The following is a 13,770-nucleotide window of genomic DNA, read 5'->3' as shown; positions in this document are numbered from 1 at the left end:
ATCAATGAGTATGGGATTCCCAATTTGGCATGCACTGCCCCCTCCTCAACATTCAGAACCAAATCAGATTTAGCTGATAATTAGAATAAGGATTATAAGCCTACCAGAGGCAAATTTAAGTGTAATTTTATGTAAAGCACTTGGAAAGAATAAATTACATAGTATGGTACCTAAAATCAAGAAATATCCTTCTACTTTTATTTATTGAGGTTTGAAATGCAACTGTGCAGCCTTATGATATTTCTTGGAGCATTTGGTTTCAAGGCTGCTTTTTGTACTTCTACTGAAACTGTCTTTGCATTGGTTCCTTCCCTCTGGTATCTCACATTCTCTCTGACATTTTATATTCACTCTGCTGTCAAATTTAATTATTTGTCTCATTGGATCAAGAGATTAGAATCATATCTTTCCCATTGTTCACATTATTTCACTCATCATTTATACTGGTACTTCATTTAAAGATAGTATGAATCTATGAATGTCATTACCAGTCCGCATCTATTAAAATCATCTCTGTTAGTATTCACCATATTTTTTAAATTGTTTTCTTCACCAGTAAATATACTGAATATCTGTGGAAAACTGCTTAGTGATTTCAAATATCTGTTTTCTGTAGGTCACTCATTCTCATTATGTGCTTTAGCAGTAGTAAACGTGAATTAAAATATGTTATGGTTTTCTGCACAATGGTTCTGCCCTGGTCACTCTAACATAAGAGTGAAAGCGTATATTATATATAATCAATTTAATTTCTGTTATCACAGTATTTGAAACTTATGTTAATTATATAATGCTCAGATCTAGAAGTTCTGTGTAGAGATAACATGTTGGAACCATAACTTGCTCATGGCCCCTTGCATTTTCTGATTTCTCAGGGTGTAGATAATAGGATTCAGTAAGGGTGTGATAACAGTGTAAAACACAGCAAGGACTTTATTGCCTGTGAAACTATTGAATGGCCAGGCATAGATAAAGATACAAGGTCCAAAGAACAGAGTGACCACAATGATGTGTGCAGACAGTGTGGACACAGCCTTGGAGAGCCCTCCAGATGGTCTTTGTTGTACAGTGATCAGGACGACAGTGTAGGAGACAAGCAGGAGGATGAAACAGGTGAATGAGAGCAGCCCACTGTCAGCAATGACGAAGAATTCCAGGGTGTATGTGTCCATACAAGCAAGCTTAATCACAAGGGGAAGGTCACAAAATATATTGTCTATGACATTGGGGCCACAGAAAGGCAAGTTTACTGTCAATACCATCTGGCTCATGGTGTGTACAAACCCAATTGTCCATGAAAGTATCAAAACCCACTCAGCAGCCTGTGGCTCAAGATTGTCCTGTAGTTCAGGGGTTTGCATATGGCTACATACCTGTCAAAGGCCATGGCTATCAAAAGAGTCATCTCAGCACCCCCAAAGAAGTGTATAAAGAACATCTGGGTCATGCAGCCCCAAATGGAGATGGTCTTGTGTTCGTTGAGTAAGTCTGTGATCATTTTGGGTGTGGTGACAGTGGAGAGACACATATCCAGAAAGGAGAGGTTTCCCAGGAGGAAGTACATGGGAGAATGAAGAGTGGAACTAAATGTCACTGTGACCATAATGAGAGTATTTCCCAACACAGTAGCACTGTAGGTTAAGGAGAATGTTACAAAGAAGAAAATCTGAAGTTCCCATTGTCCAGAAAATCCTAGTAAAATAAACTCCGTCACTACAGATCCATTTTTAAGGTCCATTTACTTGATTCAGAAAGGCTCCAGAAGTTCTTTTATACCAAGAGAAAACAAAAGTAAAGCCATAATTAGCACTGATGTTTTCCTATTTCTCTTTGATGAATAATAGTTGAACTTATGAAAATATATAATGTTAAACATATCAGCATCACTGTCTATAATTTGAAATTATTTTGTAGGTCACATCACTTTGAAACAATATTATAGTTATGCAGCAATTAAAAAGCATTTGAAGGAGTGGAAATTTTATTTTCTATTGTTTTATTCTTTTAAATGACCCTCTTTTATCAATTGATCTTGATTGTTACTAATTTGCTCACTTGGAAAAATTAGATAAGTTGTTACATTAGTATTTATTTTGCCATTTATTATCACTATTTTCTGTCACCTCTTGAGATTATCTTGCAACAATATATAAGGAATAGAGAATTTGAAAAATGAGGAAATTGTATTGTCCTGTATCAGTGAAGTAACTTGTTAAGACCATTCCGTATTTCTACAATAAATAAAGAAAATGTACACACACACACACACACACACACACACACACACACACACACACACACCCTAGGGCTAATTTGTACATGAAAGAAATTTCTTTAAGTCATTAAAAATAATTTTGCTTTTTTGGGTGCCTGGCTGCCTCAGTTGGTTAAGGGTCCAACTCTTGATTTTGCTGAGGTCATGGTCTCAGGGTTGTGAGATCAAGCCCTGCACAGAGCTCCAAACTCATCTGCTTAAGATTCTCTCTCTCCTCCTCCCTCTGCCCTTCCCTACACTCACTCATGCACTCTCTAATATATATATTTATAATCTTTAAAAAATAATGTTGCTCTTTTGTTTCTGTTGTGTAGTATACTGAGAATTTCTGGAAGCACAGACTCATCCTTAGATCCTTATGAGCTTGTTTTCTCCATTTCTTGTATTACTATTCACAGTGAGAAGTGGGTGTGTTTTGTGTAAATGTACATATGTGGTGGTTAAGAAGTAAATAGTGAAAGGATTCAACCCTAACATGTAGATTTTGCTTTGGTTGTAACATGTCATACCAAATTTTCTTCACTTGGTGTTTTTATTGTTCATAGGATCTAGAGTGATCTAAAATGATCAGTAACAATTAAGTGATCTCTATGTGCTATACTCTGTTCTAAGTGTTTCAATTTATTAGTGCATTCAATGCTCATAACAGTCCCAGGAGGGCAGCATTATTATTATTCTCATTTTGCATATAAGGAAACTATGGCATAGAAGTATTTAATGACTTACAGTTACACAGCTAACAAGGGTCAAAGCTGGTATTCAAGCCCAGTTGGTCTGATCCTGAATCTGGGCCCATACCAATGTACACGTTGCTTCCCGAATTAAAGGAACATATTTTTATGGTCAATTCAACAAGTATTGATTGAATTCATATGTTCCATGTGAATTCCTTAGGAGATATGCTTCAACAAGTATGTTGGACTCTTTCTGTGTTACAGTTAATTACACTGTATTTTCTTATGCAGAGTGAATCCCCGCCCCACTTCTAGGGACAATCTAGAGAAACATAGTTATCACACACACAAATAGCAATAAACCAAATAAAAGTATTTAAGTTAGTACATGTTGTATGTGGCATGTTGTAAGAATTTTAAAAGAATGGAGACCAATTCCAAGTGACATTTTCAGATATGGCTTTAGGATTGCTTTCCGTTTTCTTCAAAGCACTTAAAAAATAAACAAAATCCTCATGGTAGACCAAAAGGACAAACCTTAGAGCATATGTGAAGATTTATGAGAAGAAGAGAATTCAGAGCAGTAAGAGGAGTGGTACATTTAGAAAAGGGACTGAATGCAGATAGGAAGGTGCATATGAAGTGTCTGTTCTCTTTTCTCCAATGACCTGTAACTTTCTCCTTGTTTTTATTTCTACTCTGGCCCTTGTCAAAATATCCTACCACCATTATCCAGCCTTAATTCCCTCGATTGCTTTCCTATCTTAGATATTTTTAAGAACTGGATAATGTGTACAAATTAGGGAAAATAAAGATGAAAGTGATATTCTTGTCAGTCAACCTCCAGGAGTAGACATAGTGAATGTTGAATGATGATAGTGGGTCAGGAAGAGCAGAGAAGACAGCCACCCACCACATCCTCTTCGAAGGGCTGTGTTTCATCATTATTGGGTGAGCGAGCAGGAATTTTGTGTTGGAGACCTTTGTGAAAGTAAATTTTTTTAAAGATTTTATTTCTTTGTTTGTTTACTTAGAGAGAGCCATTGGGGAAGGCAAGAGAGAGGGAGAGAGAGAATCTCAAGCAGACTCCATGCTGAGTATGGAGCCTGATGCGGGGTCCATCCCATGACTCTGAGATCATGACCTAAGCTGAAATTAAGGGCCAGATGCTCACCAACCCACTATTCAGACACCCCAAAAGTAATTTTAATAATTACATCTTTTTGGAGAAATGAGAAGGCTTGATGATTGAATGATTATGAAGTGAATATGCCACCTACAATTTGGGAATACCTTTGCTACATGGAATTTCATGCCCCGTGATACAGCGACAACAGAAAAACTTGAATATGGAATGAATTCAGTGAAATGGAATGGAGTTAATACAAATAAAGCCTACTTCATAGCTTTATTTTGCCTTCTAATTTTACTTTAGAGGGAAAGCTGGCATTCACTTATGTTGATAGCTTTCCCAGCATTTGTTTCTCTTATTCTTCTCTTTCCTTTCCCAAGCAAATTTCTAAAACCCACTATTTCTTTAGTTCTACAGTTAACATACCTTACATGATGAGTGAATAAAGGCAATATAAATGAAACAAAAGAAAGTATATAGTTTTGACAGAAATTCTATTAGTGAAGAAAATTTTCTTCCTCTCGAATAATCGATTGCATATTTTATTATAATTATTTTACTCATTTTACTCATAATTATGTGCTTTGGAGGAAATTGAAGGTCGAATAATTATATATTTGACTAGGAGGGAACTTTGTAATCATATATTTCCCACATCTTCATTAGTAAATGAAAAATCTAGATCCACATGAAGAAGTAAATTTCCCAGGTCCTAGATGCAGGACTACCCTAAAGAGATGTGGTATTAGGTGAGACGGTGTATGTGTAAGATTCTCGCCAGGCACAGAATGAGCATCAAAATGGCATGCACTGAATTCTGAATCATTCTTGTAAATCCAAGATTACAAGCCGAGAATTTTCCTTTTAAATACTCACTAGGAAAGGCACAAGCCAAGACTTGTTTTACTAAGTAGCTGGATATGAGCATTTCTGCTCTTGCTCACATGTATACAATATAAGTTACTTAATATAAAAATAACTGATTCAAGTAAATATTTCCTCCTTTCATTGTAGGCACTTGAAGAGAAAATAAAAATTTCAATCATCACTGATTTTATGTTTTTCAAAATTTATGCATACTTATTTAAAGTATGCATACTCAAAAACATTAGGCTAAGTAAAAGAAGCCTGACACAAAAGGCCACATGTATGATTTTATTTATATGAAATGTCTGCTAAACACATCATTAGAGATAGAAAGTACATTAGTGATCACTTTGAGCTAGGGAGTGAGTGTAAATGGGCAGTCTTTTCTTTCTGTGGTGATAAAATGATTTAAAATGAAATTGTGATGGTTGCATAACTTTGTGAATACAATAATAATCACTGTACTATGTATTGAAATCAGGTATATTTCATAGTATATGAGTTATGTTCAGTAACACAGAAACTGCTATAGGTTTTTTGCTTTTATTCTTAAGTTTGAAGTATCTTTAATATATTCGTTTAGTATTTTGTATACTATCCAGCTACTTGGACTCAAAGATATTTCACTATGAGACAAAATGACATACTGCATATTCAATACAACTAGGTTTTTAAATTTCTTAATGTCTCCTGTTTGAATTATGTTTTTGACACCCTTATGCATTTGGCAACTAACTACTTTCTTTTTGTTAAAAGGTTTTCTTGATACTCTTTCTACTATTTAGAATACTCATATGAGTTTCCTGAATTATTCAGCTTCCTTCCTTTGCCTGCATATGAACATCTTGTAAGGACTTCTCCCTCTTTATTCCTAAGATCTCATTTGTATTTATGCTGTAATGGTCAGTTTTAGGCAGAGAGTTTCTACCTATTTAGCTATGGTCATTAATTCTCCCTCACCTGCTCCTTCTCTAGTTTTCATTATGATGTGCTTATTTGCATGTCCTATCAGCACCTGAAATGATGAAAAGAAAAATATTGCCATTGTGTTAAAAAAAAAAAGTTGAGTTTCTAGCTATTACATTGTTTTCAAAGCTAGTATGAGTTACCTAGATACTCACAGTTTGCTTTTCTTAATTTTAGTCATCATTTTCAATCACTGACCATCTGCTGTCATGTTTTACTCATCAATGTCATGTCAAGAGCATATATCCTTTAAATTTGTATAAAAATTTTTGTCCTTATGTCATTGTGAAATTGTAATATGATTGCCCAGTGAGAGAGGATTTTTTAAAAGATTTTGTTTATTTATTTGAGAGAGAGAGAGAGAGAGAGCAAGCATGGGGGGATGACAAGGTGGGGAGAGGGGGAAGCAGACTCTCTTTTGAGCAGGGAGCCTAATGTGAGGCTACTTCCCAGTACCTGGGATCATGACTTGAGCTGAAGCAGACACTTCCCTGACTGAGCCACCCAGGCACCCGTGAGAGAGGATTTGATGTCTCAGAATCCACAGCCTTTTTTTCTAGCCAACAGAAAATTAATTAAAATACCATCTTCAGTATATTAAACCTCTAACAAGTTAGCTCTCTATGATGTTTCCACTTACCTGTTCTAAAGGCACAGTATGAAGAACAGTATGTTCAAGGGTTAATCAAAATTAAAAATCTGCTTTTCACTCTCTGCGATGCTCTGCATAGGAATGTATATAGTATCATCTGCTTCTTTTATAAAGATGCGAATCACTTGAAGGCAGATGTGTTGGAGCTCTAGGAATCCAAATTTCACTGGGAGTTGTTAGAGCACAGAGGCTGCTGCCCTAGCAGGACCAGGAGAGATGTTTACACTTAATTTCTGGCCCTGCAACATGCTGTGGTTCTCTCCGGGCATTGGCTTGATTACAATGGGCGTGACAATGTTGGTTGATTGGTTGTGCTATAGGAATTGTAGACATCTTTGAATTAATGGACACTTGCTTTCCCTCATATCACTCTAAGCTATCCTCTTACCTTCTTTCTAACAACATTGGATAATTTTTTAGATGAATAATCTGCAGACTTTGCTGACCATAATACCCTCAACATAAAAATAGATCTCTGTATGTTATAAATTTACTAGTGACAACATATATTATGTTCAACGTTAATATATTCAGGAAGTAGGAATTTTAAAAGACAAATTTAAAATAAATTATGCTAAGTAATTTAAAATTTGAAATGATACATTGATGATGCAACTATCTTATGCTCACCAAAATGTAATAATTTTTTATTTATGAGATTTTTCAAAGAATACCTATATGGCCCAAAACAGTTTCATAATCATTGTCCCTTTTACTGTAAAATGCTACAATAAATTCTTGTTCTATAGGTATTGCTTTTATAAAATTAATAATAATTGATGATCTTGGTGTACTTTGCACCACAGGCTTCAAAGTTTGTTTCAATAACTTGCCAACAAAAGATGTAGTGAATAAGTTTGAAATTGGCTGATATCGCTGTCACTTCTATGGAAGTTCTTATTTAATTCCAGTCAAATTCACCACTTAACCCACGGATTAATGTGTTTTTGTCATAGACATTGCATTTATTGTATCATTACAGTTGGTGAAAGAATATTAGGTACAGATGTTAAAATCATAGATACTTTGTATAATGCAAGTCTCCTTGCCATAAGACAGACATGATTCTACTGCAATTCATTAAATTTGCAAATCATTAGAAATAGTTTTCTGTGTACGTTTTGATATTGTTTGCTGATAAGAGATGCATTTTATTTATTGCCATATGCTTATTTAAGCCATTTTACAGTGGCCAAAAAGTGAAATATTTTCTGACTAGAGTGTGACTTTTGTCCTTTTGGTATTAGTAAGAAACATTCAAGAACACTTTATTACATTTAGTGAAAATTTTAAACCATTTATTAGCTGGCGAGTATTAATACTGCAAACATTTTTTTTTATTTTTCTAAAGATTTATTTAGAGAGAGAGAGAGTCGGGGGAGGTGCTGAGGGAAAAGGGGAGAATCTCAAGCTGACTCCACGGTGAGCCTGGCACCTGACTGACGTCATAAACTCATGACCCCGAGATCATGACCTGAGCTGAAATCAAGAGTTGGACACACAACCTACTGAGCCACCCAGGTACCTCTATTTTATGTTTTTATTTTTACTTTTAAAATTGTTTGCTTATTGTGATCACTAGCTAATATATCAAGGTACAGTATAGATTGTCAGGTTCATTGTTAAAAATAATGGGATTAAATCCATACTCTAAAATAATATTTCTTAATAATTTGGAATCTTTTAGCCAGTTTGTTGTCAGTTCTGATTGCTGTTTGCTCTTTTACTTTCTGATTTAGCTGACAAAGGGTTCATATTATGGGTAGAATTGTCAGCTCTACCATTTTGTAATTGTTTATGTGAATTTTAAAAAATTAGAATTATCTTCAATGCAAAGTTCATTGGCACAGATCTTTTTAAACTCCTTACAAAGTTCTGGGGAATGAATTAAGTTAAAAGAAGATAAAATAATCTTTAAGTATTCCTTTCTTCCAGTTTTGGCACACCTAAGCTATAATACATAGCAATGTATTCAAAGCAAATAACTGCAAAGAGAACTGCTCTAAATCCCTCTGTCTTTTGTTTAACATATTTTAAGTATCATGTGTAAAGTGACCAGGTATTACATAGATTAATTCAGAGTACCAAAAATAATCTGTTAAACATTAGTAAAGCTTACTTATTTTTTGAAATTAAAAGACACATAAATAGATGTTCTCATTTTTAAACTACACTCGATCAATTGGCTACAGACAGCTTAAAATGTGTTCACCCTCCTTTGGGACAATGGATTTAAATAACTTTTAATGACTATTTATTGCAGTCTTCTCTTTTGATTCAACAATGGGTCTGACCCAATTAATACAGTCATGTATTAATGTATGACTTTCCACAGTCATAGTTCTTTACTTCTTGATTCAATATTCATCCTACATTGCTAACCAGGGTAAAATTATGTAATTCCTCAAATATTCCTTTCTTGTCCTCAAATGTTTAATATTTCCAATTTCTGTTAGGTCACTGTGTATTCCTTGGTGGTAGGGATTGTATTTAGCTTTCACCCTTCATTTAATTTCTTACTTTTGACGAATTTATTGAGCAAATTTTCTTTCTGTTCTCTAATATCCTTCAACTCTCTCGTGTTGAATGTATGGTTCTTTGATTTCCTCTAAAGAATATTCTAGGGACAAAATTTTGGTGTTCCATCTTTAAATTTGTTTAGTAGCAGCATAAGTACTTATAGTGCAGAAACTCTTTATTTACTACTAGCTCTCAAGTGAGTAAAATGAAGCCTTGAAATAGGTATTGAACTCAGCTAGTCTCAAATTTTCTTGGGCCCATACTGTATGTCAGGAACCTGTCCTCAAGGATCTCAGAATCTTACTCTTCAACACTGACTCCAAATAACCCATTGCTAAGTGTGATGATACAGGTATGCAGTAAGGCAAATTTTGTTTTATGGAGTTTGCAAATTTCTCCTAAAAGAAGCTACCTTTCCCCAAAGAGGCAACTTTGTCTTTAATGATAGGCATTGATTGGCTGCACAGAGGAGCAAGAAGAAAATTTTAGGCAGAGATAATTATATGTAGGGAGGTATGGAAGCATAGAGTATTCTGACATATTGAGTGAACAGAAAATAGCTAGTATGTTTGAATTATGGTATAGCTTGGATGGTGAAGAAGGGAGAATTTGTGACGAGGACAGAAAGGTTAGAATGATAGCTTTGAAGGGTCTTAAATATGATTCAAAGTAGTTTGAAATATATTCTATAATTACTTAGGAGTGCTTGAAATGGTAAAACAGAGACTGAAAAGTATTGATGTTTTACAGAGTGATGGTAGTAACACCGTGAAGTAACTCCTGTATTATTTTAATAACCTAGGTAAAAAATGATGAAGGTCTAAGGCACCTTGGGTGGCTCAGTCAGTTAAGCATTTGTGTTCTGCTTAGGTCATGATCCTAGGGTCCTGGGATTGAGCCCCTTGTCTGGCTCCCTGCTCAGCGGGGAGCCTGCTTCTTCCCTCTCTTCCGGCTCTTGCTCTCTGTTGCTATCTTTGTCTCTGTATCTCTCTCTCAAATATATAAATAAAAATCTTTTAAAAAAATAAATAAATACATTCTTAAAAAAAAAGAAAGAAAAAGAAATGATGGAATTCTGACCTAAGGCCACAGAGGGTAATGAAGCAGAGGTTCAGATTAACTTGTCAGGTAGAATTGTGAAACTTTGGTAACAGAGATTGTACAAAGGATGACACAAGACAAAAGCACAATCTCTAACCAAATAGTGTCTGAAAAATAAGCAACACCAACCCAAAGGCCACTCCTAGGGATCCAAGTTTTAAAAAGTTACACAAATTCATGTTAGACTAGAAGAGAATATCAGCACCCAAGCCTGTGTACCTCCCTGGAAACACAGCAGAGTTAGCATCCAGGTATTGGTCCCTGGCTGAAGGTGAGACACAAATGAAAATCTTTGCACTGCAGTAGCAGCTTCTAAGCCACACACGTCTCCTAGTAAAGGATAAAATTCTACCTGGCCTAGGAGACTTAAGCAAAACCATTGACTGATAAGTGGCTTATGATGTCCCGATGGTAGCGAAATGGCAAGATTAGAAACAAGGAAAAAAAATATCTCAGCAGGTTCATCAGAGGCAACACACTGCAGGGGCAATAAACTTCTGAGTTCATTCAGCCAAGGAACTAGACAAATCAAATAACTACAACCAAACAACTACAACCAACCAATCAAATAATTACAAGAGCATCAACGTTGGAGAGAAGAGAGATCAGTTACCAGAGTCACTGCAATACATTATAAAAAGTGTCCAGTTTTAATCAAAACTAATGCGACATTGGAAGAAACACAGTTATGTCCCATACATGAAATAAAAGGTCAATAGAAATTGCTTTTGTGGAGACTCAGATGTTGCACTTAGCAGACGAAAACTTTGAAGTAGCTATTATAATTATTTTCTGAGAACTAAAGGAAAGCATGCCTAGAGAAGTAGAGGACAGTATGAAAATATCAAGTAGAGGGTATCAAAAAAGATAGAAATTATTTTTTAAAAATGGAGATTCTGTTGTTGCAAAGTACAATAACTCAAATGTAGAACTCACCGGAGGAACTCACCAGTCAATGTGAGCTATCAGAAGAAAGAACCAGTGAATTTGAAGATATATCTGTAGCAGTGATGCAATCTCAAGAACAAATAGTACAATAGAAAATGAGGAAAAATTACAAAGCATTAGAAGAACGTGTGACACCATTAAATACACCAATATATATGTCATAGGATGTAAATTTTGACTTCTAGATTGGACCATTAATCTCATCAAGATAATATAAATTCAAATAGGGAGTTCAGGAAGAATAACAGGTTTGGGAAGGTAGGTAACTAATTTAGTTTTTACATATTGGACTTGAGATGTCTTCAAGATACCCAGGGAATCGTTCAGTAGGAAGTTGCAAATAAAAATTTGCAGCTCAGAAATGAGCAGAAAGGAGAAAATGATATTACTGAGAGTAAGTATAAACAGTAACTACCACCTTGAAGGCCGGATGAGCAAGAGGAAGAGGCATTACCCAGAACCCATAAATGCTGCTGGGACAGTGTCACCATTTCTGATGTTGGAACCTCTATCCTATTACTGAATAAGAAGATAAGAGCCCATGCACTTGATGAAGCTTTAGGAGCCTTGAACCCTTCAACATTGCTGATGCTGCTGAGCCCCCCAAAATAATTCTGGAATCCACAGTTGCCCAATACTGCTGCTGCCTGATCCCAAAGCAGAGGAATACAAAGGCTTTCCTCTCTTCCTGCCATCCAGTATCACGTTAGTGTCTTCCACTGATAGAACCTGATAGGCATATGACTGCAAGGGAGTTCAGGAAATGTAATTTTCAGAACTGTAGCTATCTCCTATAGAGAGGGGACTATAGGAGAGCTAATATGGGGCTGAGAGTCAAAAGAAAAATATTCAGAATCATCTTCCCATTTGGTTGCTCAGCATCCATGCACATCACTCCACCTTTATTTAAATTTCCAATCAATGACAGTTGCTTCAGCATAAAGACTCATCTGTCCTGCCTACAAATTAAGATATTGTCCCTTTTTTCTCCAAAAGGAAAGCTAAACATTCTCATAGATTACTATATTCATCTCAGGTTAGTGTTGGGATTTCCTCTAGTTTAGTTATAATCCCACAGGAATATTCTTTAACTTAGAGACTAAGTGGTAAAGTTAATCACCAACATCTTCTTGGTGAGGAACAATAAAAGAAAAAAGTGAATTTGAAAATTCTTAATAAATATCATAAATACACAATTTTACCATAGTAGACAATTCAGGAGGAAAATATTCTTAGTTAATATAATCATCATTTTCCTACCAATGAGTCATGAGACCCAGTTACCCATTGTTGTCTTCTTTTACTGCAAGTCCAGTGCAAACACGATGGCTCATGATAGTTTTGTAATGGAGGGGTTTGCATATGGCACTGAATCTATCACTTGCCATGGCTACAAGCAACATCATCTCACTTCCACCTAAAAGGTGAAGAAAGAACATCTGGACCACGCAGCCTTCATAGGAGATAGCCTTATATCCCCTAATTAGGTCACAGATCATTTTAGGAGTAGCAAAGGAGGCCAGGGTCATATCAATAAGGGAGAGGTTGACCAGTAAGAAGTACATGGGAGAGTGTAAGTGAGGGTCCATATTTACTCCGAAGGTAATAATGGGTTTACCTAATACAGTGGCTATGTAGATAATTGAAAAAAAATAAGAGAAAGCAAATCTGTAACTCATGAAACTCTGTGACTCCCAGGAAAATAAAGTCAGACTCCATGGAGTGATTTTATTTCTCCATTTGTTTGAATATTGGCATATGTTACCTAAAACAAAACAAAACAAATTAGAATAAAGTCTGTGAAGTAAAGTTGAGAGATGCAATACATATTCACTTAACTCTCTTCCTACAATCCACTGAAATATGCAAAAAGAATCAAAAGTGTTGAACAATATTGAATTAAAATTTTTTTGAATGAAAAATGGACACAATTTCTTAGCAAAGGTTATGAGGGATTTCTGCCAAAAACTGAGACGTTTGAACAAGATTGATGCTGATAATACCTAAGTCATATCTGCATTAATCTTGAGAAAAGTGATATGTCAGTTGGTGAAAGAATTGAGAAATTCCTTGCCGCCTTTTTTTAGAGAATAAAAAAGATTTTTATAGATCTATCAGTCCATGGGAAAAGAAGAGGTTTCATCTTGAAATCTATTTCTACACTGCAAAATAGTGAGGGGCATAGCAGTGGAGGAGAAGCCAAATGGTTTTCTAACCGAAAAGCAGGACCAAGAAAAATGAAATTAAGTAGATGAAATAGAGAACATGCAGAATGTAGGAGTCAGCTGGAAGTCAGCTGAGCAGCAATAATAAACACTGAATTTTAGACAGTTGAATCTATTGTTGGCCAAATTAAGGTGGCTTCTCACCTTTTTCCATAAGGTGGAAAAAAGACTCAGATGTTTGGGTCTTCTCCCATGGGCTCTGACTTTACCTCCAGGTCTATGAATTTAGTAGATGGGAAGGTACAGTGCTCAGGGATGGCACAAATAGATGCTTGTTGCTAGCTTACTACTGCCTTGCTTAAGTTACTTGCTTTGTCGAATGGTTAAATATCCTAATGGATTTGGTATAACATCCATATTATTTATAAGAGAGTATGATTGTAGAGTTCTTTTTTTTTAGATGGTTACTT

The 13,770-nt window shown here is 35.5% G+C and overlaps 1 pseudogene; it reads right to left on the bottom strand.

The window, feature by feature from the left end:
• Positions 1–800: 800 nt before the first annotated feature.
• Positions 801–1,738, bottom strand: LOC148107618 (olfactory receptor 4L1-like; annotated as a pseudogene).
• Between the last annotated feature and the right edge of the window lie 12,032 nt (positions 1,739–13,770).

Source organism: Ursus americanus, chromosome 27 (assembly GCF_024610735.1).
Source record: "Ursus americanus isolate L20-20 chromosome 27, mUrsAme1.1.p, whole genome shotgun sequence".
NCBI lineage: Eukaryota > Metazoa > Chordata > Mammalia > Carnivora > Ursidae > Ursus > Ursus americanus.
This window is presented reverse-complemented; position numbering and strand designations above follow the sequence as displayed.